Here is a 10,409-nt window from a genome sequence, read left to right as displayed (position 1 = left end):
TCCAATCTAGGTACACGTAAAAGACAGCAGATTAGGCGAGCAAATAAAGCTCATCAATGGCAGCTGATTTCCTCGCCTAACTTCTTCGATGTGTTTTTAATATGATGATATTCCACAGTTTGTATTTTATGAACCAACACTTTCCCTCTATTTGTATTTAATCTTGAATGCTGACATTTTTCTGTTTACATCACCACTTAAATCACCACCATGAATCCAGACTGTAGCATCATACACCATTAAAGTCACACAGTGTATGGCTCCCTCTAGTGGACAAAATACAGAACTGTCGTCTTCGCTCCAAGCACAGAGTGTTGGTTGTGAGCTCCTGCTGTTTGTGTGCGTCAGACAAAGAACTTGAAGCTTGACAATTGAATCTTATTTTGTAGATATATTTGTATTTATTTATTTTATTATATTGTGTAGAATGTATTGTATGCTACTGTCTTTTAGGAGCATCGTTTCGAGGTGCAATCAGATCAGCCTTCAAGAGCAACCTCTATTTTGGCCCATATATTCATGTCATAGAAATAACTCAATACTAAGGCTTTAAGTAAAAAACAGTTGCATATGTGATGGCACAAATTAAATAGCTGTAGCCCCAAAAACACAAGCCAAACACTGCAGACGAATGAAACAAGAGTCTGAAGAAGATTTAGAGACATTTTGAAAATAAGAAGTCATGAATGTGGCTGAAACTAAAAGCAACATGTATGATCCTACAAGTTAAATACTAGTAACTTTATTTAAACACAGTTAAAGATATTTATGTAAGAGCTGCTTACACGTGAAACCTGAGCGTCTGTTTAGTTTTAAGCTCCTACAGGTCCTAACCTGTGCTTCCAAAGTCGTGTTTATGTCCTCTAGATTACAGAGAGTTACAGACGTGTAGTCAATGTTTAAATTTGTCCCCCAGGATCCTTAAATCTCTCTAATTAAAGCCACTGAACAAACAGAAGGTGTATCATTTAAACTCTGCCAGCGTGTGAGCAGAAGTCATTTTCACTTCCTGCTGGAGACGCTGAGAACAATCAATTATATTCAGAAAGTCACTTTGCTGTACCCTGTAATTGAGGGGAGTGTGTGTGCGCGTGTGTGTGTGTGTGTGTGTGTGTGTGTGTAGGTGGCATGCGTCATTTTAAGTGTCAGGCAGAAAGGAAGCACAACAGTGAAAACAATAGGTACCTCCTGAGACGTAACAGAGGAACAAAGACTTTTCTTTTCTGTTACGACAGCGGAAAAAGTATTTTACTATCAACCAATCACAAACAAGGATGTCATGACGACGTGTTTAAACCAATTAAGCACAAAGGCGTCAGAAATATCACCGACCTCCTGATGAAAACACATCATTTGAGACCTTTCACAGGTGATCATGTGATTTTTTTTTACCCTTTTGTAAGACATTTTTAACATGTTTATTTATAAACCATCACACCAGTACAATAATGTCAGCCAACTAAATATGCACAATTAGGAGGAGGAGGAGGAGGAGGCGTTATTTTCCTCCTTGCACAGAGCTCAGTAATGATGCGTTTCCCACGACGTGACTTCCCACGTCTGCTCATGCAGGACGACAGCGTCAATCACACCAACGATGTTTGTGCAGAAGTGAAGGACGGAGTCTAAATATAGTCTGTGCAGGTCAAGTTTAAATTAAAATCAGAAGAACTGGTGATGATTGCTTGTAAAGCTAGTGAATCCTCTGTTTCCTCACATGCATCAGTTTCTGCATCACACAGTATCTGCAGCATCTCTGCTGCTGTGTGTTTGATGATGAAAACGGTCCAATATCAGCTTTTTATTTGCTCGATATAAAGTATTATATCACTTTTAACAGTTATTTTTCATTTAAATACTGGGTGTCTGTGGTGAGATTCACAGAAATAATCACAAGCAGCGCCCAGTTAGTGATGCGTTTTCCATCAGCCAGCAGCGGTTGGTCTGCCAGAGAGGGTAGGCGGAGCTAAGCGGCTGCTTTTCCGCTCTCTGCAAGTGTTGCGAGTAAACAGTAATCTACTATGGCTGAACAAACAAAGAAAAGATGGATGACTACAGATACAACTTCAACAAGAAGTGAAAATCCAAAGAAAAAGAAACAAACTCGACGCTTAGATGAAGCAAACAGTCTGAAAAGGAAAGCGCCCGTCAGCCAGGAAAATCAAGAGTTACAACCGGAGCCAACCGTGGACGTCACACATGCAGCACTGTCTGGATATCTGGGAAGTGTGCTCCTGCAGTTACTGTTTATCACCACAGGTGCCGCCAAAGAGAACCAAACTGAGAACTTCGAGATTACAACTTTTTTTGTTTTTTTATGCCTTTATTTTAGAGAGAGGACAGTGGATCGTGGCGGAAATGGGGAAGAGTGTGGCAAAGGGCCAAGGGCGGGAGTTGAACCCAGGGCCGCCGCATTGAGGAGTATAGCCTCTGTATATGGTCACCAATTTAACCGCTGAACTAAACCGGCCCCCCGAGATCATAACTATAACGCACAGATGATCCTGGCACTTTTATGTTGATTGTTTTTCATGTCAGCGCACCTTGTATGGCGTCAGATTGCTTATACGAGCAGCTACTTTATTCTTTAGTTCTACAGTTTGAATTTTTAAAATAACCAATTTTTTCAGCTCTTTCCACACAAACAGATTTTAGAGATACTGCAGGTGCTCCTTTTTCCATGCTGTTTACTTTTAACCTTCACCTTTTGTGCTTCTAATAAGAGCAGCGAAGCAATTAACACCTAGACGCAGAAGAGGCATCATGGAAAGGTGCGAAAAATCTTTAAGAGAAAAAACCTTTAACAGCAGCTAAAGTCGGCTAAAAATACAGTTTTCCTCTTCCTGACATTTGAGGAGGAAGCTGAATCAATCCAGCATCAGTGGATTTCTCATCAATACAGAACAATGAGAAGGAGTTCAACCTGGAGATTGTCTTAGATTCATCCGTCATTTATGCGCTACCTGCAGCTCTAATGAGCTCATTGTTCCTTGGTGGATATCCTCCATCTTTCTCTGCTCACACAGGAGTTTGTCTGTGTCCTCATGGGAGTTGTGGAGTTGCCTGGAGACACGACTCTAACTATAGTCCACCTATAGCCGTGTTAGGATGTGGTTATTTCAGGGGCTTCAGACTCTTTATGTGTTAACATCTGGAAGCTTAAAAAAGTCCAACATATTGGGGACAAAATCGGATAAAATGTGGGTCTACTTTACGTCAGTTTTGGGGTCATTGTGTGACGGGAAATAGTTTGAGAAGCACATCTAGATAAAGTAATATATTAAATTTATCATTTAATATTGACTCCAGCACTCCTTGCATTTGATTTAGACTATGTTTGTTGTTGTCTATTGTTTCTTTTTATTTGCATTTGGGTTAAATGTTAGTTTTGCTCTCCTTGTTTAGCTTTGTTCTCCTCGTTTTCAGCCTCTCTTACAATAAATGTTTCTATCACTGTGAGCATTTAAAAACTGAAGTGTAATTTCCTGCATGTTAAAACAAAATGAGTCAATAAATCTGAATTTTAGTGTCCTTCAGGTGTGATACCATCTGCACGCTCCCCCTGCTCTCCTCTAATCGCCCTCACGTTTCCTTGTTCTGAATTTGAACAAAAAACGATGCAATTAAATCGATTCGAGCTCACTTTGATCTACTTCCTGCGTGCACGCACACACACACACACACTGGAGAGAGGCTCTGCTCCCTCCACAGCAGGGGTGAACACACTTTCCCCTCTCTCCCTCTCTCCTCCCTCCCTTCCTTCTCCTCTTGCCGTCATTTTAATCCTTCCTCCACGCTGAGAGCTGCAGAGAAAGACGCAGAGAAAAAGGGAAACACAGAAAAAGGAAAGACGCTTTCGGTCACTCCTCCCTCCTCGTTTCCACCTACCTCACTCTTTATTCCTTCTTCTTCTGAGCCGTTTCCTCTCTCCTTCCTCTTCCTCTGAGGTTTCAGTCAGATGAGAGATGGGATGTGGAAATTCTTCTCCAACCACCAACACCAGCAGCAGCAGCGGCGGCGGCGGCACTGCAGGTGAGAAACACTGAGAGGATGTTTGTGCAAAGAAACAACATTTTTACGAGTCGTCTATTAGCATGTAATAGAGAGCATCCTGCAGATTTAAGGCTGTTTGATTCATTTAAAGAACTTTTTCTGTCATGTGAAGCTTTCAGAGTCGTTTGTCTGACTTTATAAATTACATAATCTTCATTATTCTCGTTTTACTCAACACTCTCACCTGTGTCATGTTGCATTTAGTCTCTATTTACTAACACTCTCCACCGTTAAAGGGATAGTCTACCTCAAGTTAAAACAGAATGGACAGTTTCTGACTGTAATACATTTTCCACATTATATATTTAAAGGATCATTATATTGCAGGACTGTTGGACGGATTTAAGATCAAGAATGCAACATTTTTCTTTAAGTTTAAGTTGTCTAAACTCTCGTATGTTGTACCTGAATTGTTTGCAAGAAAGAACGACCTTCAAAATAAGAGCATAAACTCTTGTAAATGTGCAACAAGTCTACGTTGATGCTACTTTTGACAGTGCTTACAGTAATAATCTCTAAGATCTTCATTTAAATAAATGAAGTTAAGTCACAAGCGGCGCCCAGTTACTGACGCGTTTTCCATCAGCCAGCAGTGGTTGGTCTGCCAGAGAGGGTGGGCGGAGCTAAGCGGCTGCTTTTCTGCTCTCAGCAAGTGTTGTGAGTAAACAGTAATCTACTATGGCTGAACAAACAAAGAAAAGATGGATGACTACAGATACAACTTCAACAAGAAGTGAAAATCCAAAGAAGAAGAAACAAACTCGACGCTCAGATGAAGCAAACAGTCTGAAAAGGAAAGCGACCGTCAGCCAGGAAAATCAAGAGTTACAACCGGAGCCAACCGTGGACGTCACACATGCAGCACTGTCTGGATATCTGGGAAGTGTGCTCACGCAGTTACCATTTATCGCCATAGGTGGCGCCAAAGAGAACCAAACTGAGAGCTTTAATATCAAGAAAGCAACATTTTCTAAGGTTTTAGTCGTCTTCTCTGTCATGCATTGTACCTGGATTGTTTGCATGAACGCCCTTCAAAATAGGCTGGACTGATGAATATACAACAAAGTCCATGTTGATGTTACTTTTCATTGCACTTGCAGACTGCTGTGTTTGTCCGTGTTTGGTTCACAGTGAGATTAGGACATTTTCTAGATTGAGTTTTGTACACAAACACGACCCGAGCGTGTAAAGAAAGCATGCAAAGAACACTTATTCCAGATGAGAATCGACCCTGTTAAAGGGTAGCGGTGCACTTGAACGCAACAAGAAAGGGATGATTTCATTGGTCAACACTACATGTGGGATCCTATTGGTTGGAGAATTGTGACAGGGTTTGTGCGCAAAACATCAAAGCTGTGAGAGCAACAACATATCTGAGTACGAGCAGAGGACATTAAAGTGCGAGCAGGGACTGTTTGAGTTTTTAATGTGTGCGTGAAAAAATATGAGCGTGAAATCAATAACTTGTACTTAAAATAACCCACATAGGATGAGACTAACCGGCAGAGTAAGCACTAAAGATCGTATTTGCTCTGTTTGCGACTTCAGGTCCCGCTGAGTCGTCATCAAAGGCGTAAGTTAATCTGAGCTCAAACACACACACAAACATAAAAGAGCATTTACACACATATCCTGAAGTTAAAACATGTTTGTGTTGTTTGACCTTTCTCTGAAGTTAATGTAGATCTCCTGACTTTAATTTAGCGTGTGTGTGTGTGTGTGTGTGTGTGTGTGTGTGTTGACAGATCAGAGGAGTCTGTACCTGAGGACGACAAATGGAAGTGAGTCATTACATTCAGATTGTCGCTGCACACATCTGTTGAAATAATCATTTATGTCTCATATTTAATATATTTATACGTAAGAGTAACATTTACCGGATGTGTCTGATATAAACGTGCTCAGTGTTTTAATGTGTGTTTGTGTACTCAGGAACTATGGAGGTGTGTACGTGGGTTTTCCTGCAGACATGAGCAACATCCCTCACGTACAGATCGGATCACTCAGAGGTAACACACACGCACACACGCTCAGAGCTCACCTCTTTACTGTGGCCTTCAAATAGACTCTTTTATATGTCTGTCTGGATCAACATCATTGGTTACGTCTTTTAACACCGTTTTATCTGCCGCTGTCTGTGATGCACTCGGTCAGCTCTCGTTGTTTTAAAGGTGCTATCTTCACACACACACACACACTTTTGCACACACTTAATTATTTAAGAACACAAATTGACAGAAGAAGCAACATTTTAAAATGCTATATTTCCAACTTAGAGCTGCAGAGGAGACAAAATGCTTCTTACTTTTTTGCCAGAATCATCTTTGCTGAATCAGAGAAGTCGCCCAAAATTCTCAGGAACAGAATTTCTCTGGAAGATTCTGACGCAGTCTGAAGCAAATTGTTTCCAGGAAACAGAACAAAAAAGTCTTTCTCCAAAACAAGTTAACACTACATGTGCATCAGTTTAGTACCAGAGAGGCAGAATAATGTTATCTACATGGCATCTGTTGAGAGGATTCAGGCCAGGAGTACAATACAGGATGCTCTCGAGGATTGTGCATAAAGCTAATCTTGTTCAATGCAGTTTTAAGAGATGATTTATAATAAAAAAGATAAAGATGGAATATAGGGGCGCTGGTTCAGCTCAGTGGTTAAATTGAGCGCCCCAAATACAGAGTCCTCGATGCGGCGGTCCCGAGTTCGACCTCGGCCCCCTGCCGTGTCATCCCCACTCTTTTCCCCTGTTTCAGACACTATCCACTCTCTCTCTCTCTCACTCAAGAAAGGCATAAAAGGCCCAAAATTTCAAGCTTCATATTTCACTCTGTGATACCTGTGGAGTAGCTTAGCATAATTTACAGTTAAAAAAGTTTTCCTCATACTGGTGCTCTGTGCAGGCCCTCATACAGCCTCTGCCTCTGTCAGCGCTGTCCCTTTAAGAAACCCCGCCCCTACAAGCCCGCTTTCTTCTGATCGGCCAGCTCTCAGAAGCCTGCTGATGCTGCACTTTGTGACGTCACAACGTGCAGCGTGTAGAACAAACTGTGTGAAACCTGGCGTTCACAGCAGCCTGCAGACTGAGCTGTACAGCCTGGGCATTACACCGACATACTTTCACCTACCGATCTGAAACTTCACCCACGTTTAGTCTGGACATCCGACATTGTAACATCATATATATATATGTCTTAAAATGTGAAACAGCATAATACAGCCTCTTTAAAGCAGATCTGAACACAGCAACAGTATTTGGCTCAGAACAAAACAATCTTAAAAACATGTGTCTTAATTAGGAGTGTATTACACCCTCCGTCTAACCCGACTACAAGGTGCTAAACATCTCCTGTACCCAGATGTGCTTCGCTAACTGGACTACACAGCACAATCAACAGATGTTAGCAGCTAGTTGAGAACATATCGAGGTTATAGATGTTGTATAATAAGTGGATACCGGATTCAAAGATGGCGCCCACTGCGAGTGAGTTCGTTTTCTAGATTCCAGGTTCGCTTCCATGCTCCACTTGGCCTCAGACTTTACATTGGGTCAGTGTGCAACACACCTGTAAAAATAAACATAAATTATTTAAGTTCATACTACAAAGGGTATAAATGATATTGTTTTATAGTTTCAGGTAGACACTTTTACAGACATCTTTTGTAATGGGGAAAAAGGGGCTTTATGGGCCACAGACGATTTTTTGCTTGCAGTACCGAAAGTGGCCACCGGGATATTTGGCAGCATGAATGAGATCTGACCTGAACTCGTCACTCCTGCCCCAGAAAACATCTGATCAGATCTTTTAGTGATGACTGTCTATTGTTTTTTATTTATACATTTAAAAAAATTAAGTAAACAAAGGGGGAAACACTACAAGTTCACAAATGCATCCACCGATTTAGACCGGAGCAACTGTTTTTATTCGTTTCTCATCTAAATCTGTGGATAAAAAAACATCATTTTTTCCCCTCTTTTGTTAACAAATGCAGCTAAATTTCTACACTGTGAAGCAGCATGCGTACGTGAGAGTGTACAACTACTAATCCAACTCCTAATAACCTCCCTACACACACACACACACACACACACACACACACACACACACACAGTCAATTTCCTGTTGAGTCTCCAGGGTCACGAGAGCATGGGAGAGAGAAAACACTGACTGTCACTGCATGTGTGTGTTGTTATAATCTATGTGACCCTAACATGTGTGTTTGTTTATGTATGTATGCATGTAAGAGCTGTGTGTGTACATTTTGTTGGTGCTTTAAGTGCATTTACTTTAACGATATTTGTGTGTTTGTGTTAATTAATGACGCTGTCGTCCACAGAGAATGAGAGAGACTCGTCGTCCCTCAGGAAGCCGCTGTGGGGGAACGGACTCTAATTTTAATGAAGAGCCAGGTCTGTGCATGCTTTGGTGTGTGTGTGTGTGTGTGTGTGTGTGAGTGTGTGGGAAGACCTCCTCCAGTTGCTCCTTGCCTTCTCATTAATGAGCACTGTGATGTCATGTCAGCACTTAAAGAACCCCACCATGTTTTTGCTCATTGAAGCTCACTCCTTAAACACCTTTATAACCTGAACTAAACTTAAACGACATGACAGCTCCCTAAAAGTGAAGCCGAACCCTCTCTATCGCCCCCTGCTGACTGGCTGCAGTATAGGTCATAAAGCCCGCCTCAAATCGGGCTCCTGCAGCGTTCTGTTCCCGAGTAGCAGAGTAGAGGAGGAACGGCGAGAGGAGACGTAACTAACACTAACACTACAGTCATTGAACTTTCCATAAGCGTGAATATCTGCAGCGCCACCAGACAATCTCTGCTGCACAGGCTTTGGCTCCGGGGGTATTTCGGCTTTACTCTGGTACAACTGGAGGAACTGGAGGGGTGTCGTCCATCTTTATACACAGTCATTGGTTTTAGTCCACTTGGTTGGCTTTGTTTTCCATAGTTTTGGCCATCATTTAAGATACATGAGATTGTGCATCTGTCTCTAAATTGAGGCATTGTTCCAACACTTTTAGGACCTATAAAAATCTATTTTTTAATCATACTGTCGTCTTGTTTTTTTGCCTCTTTTAGAAATGGAAGGTGCGACGGGAAAATGATTGACAGGAGGGAGTTTGTGGAACAAAAAGAAGAAGAAACCCTCCAGGTGTTCGTCAGGTCCTCGGCATCGACATCAGGAACCTGCCAAGTCCAAAATGGGAAACAATCTTCTCTCAGCGTTCGTCTGGAAGGACTTTTAAAGGGACTGCTGAACTGGTTTTGGACTTTAAGGGAGCAGATGTCAGCCTGGACTCATGGCCTTATAAAAACAGTGACAGTCTGCTTTATAAAAAGTGAAGCCTCCACTGGGTGCACTTCATTACTGGCGTGTTGGGAAGCTGCTTAATGAAGCTGCAGCAGCAGGTGTTACATTGAATCTCCGACAGCTGACAGAGAGGCGAGAGCCGTGCTGGAGGTCTCCTCGGCCTGTTCGGACGTCAGGAAAGGTTTTCAAGCCAGATCTTAAAGACAAACTGTCCGAGCAGGCTCTCACTGAGGTTAAGAAGTGCTTATTTAAGGTCTTGAAAAGATTACTATCAAGCAAGACGACATGTAAAACACATCGCAGGGTAAGTCTGGTGGTATTCAGCCAATGAATCGCAGAAGAAGACCAAAACTAGCATGCATTGTTTTTGAATCAGAAGCATTTTAAGTTGTTAAAGGAAACTACTGAGAGACTTTAATCTCAGGTTTTTAAAGATGTACATCTTGAGGAGGAACCAATGGGCTTGTTGCTGAGTACAGCAAAGAAGGTGGAGAGTCAGAAAGTCTTAAAATACCTGCTGATGTTTTGGTCTTTTCATTTTGATAGATTTGTTGGCAGGCATCCTTGAAATCTCTCCATTGGGTAAAATGTGACAATGACTCAAGCAAAACAGCAGCAAGACGTCGGAAGCTGAAGAAGAATAAGAAGAATCTGTATTTATATTTCTGCAGTTTACAAAGTGTTTTAAAGTTTAAAAGTAATAAAAGCAGGTTACAGATTTCACTCACCTGTAGTTTGGTTTGTTTGTAATGAAGACCTGCAGACTCTGAGGCCCTCCAGGACTCCTGCTGTGAGATGACGCCAGTGACCGTCTCCTCTGGGAGTTTACCCGCTGAAGAAATAAAGGCTGTAACCGAAGAGAGAGTTTGTCCTTGTTAACCTTTTGTGCTCAACGGGAGCCCACGAGTGATGCTGGAGTCCTGCTCTTTGCTCGTGTTCTTCACAAAGGAACAACAGAGTTTATAAGGATGATTTAAAAAGAGTCGTTTTTAAGGCTGATCCTCAAACACAAACTCATCCTTTATAATAAATACGCCTC

General features: G+C 41.8%; 1 long non-coding RNA gene across 1 annotated transcript; it reads left to right on the top strand.

The window, feature by feature from the left end:
- Positions 1-5,985: 5,985 nt before the first annotated feature.
- LOC138599793 (uncharacterized) lies at positions 5,986-10,093 on the top strand. Its single transcript, XR_011308743.1, has 3 exons — positions 5,986-6,062; positions 8,389-8,461; positions 9,139-10,093. It is a non-coding gene; the product is annotated as an uncharacterized lncRNA (long non-coding RNA).
- Positions 10,094-10,409: the final 316 nt, after the last annotated feature.

This window comes from Semicossyphus pulcher, unplaced genomic scaffold, assembly GCF_022749685.1.
Source record: "Semicossyphus pulcher isolate SPU_LCO1_2020_fin unplaced genomic scaffold, fSemPul1.0.p SCAF_20, whole genome shotgun sequence".
In the NCBI taxonomy this organism is placed as follows: domain Eukaryota; kingdom Metazoa; phylum Chordata; class Actinopteri; order Labriformes; family Labridae; genus Semicossyphus; species Semicossyphus pulcher.
This window is presented reverse-complemented; position numbering and strand designations above follow the sequence as displayed.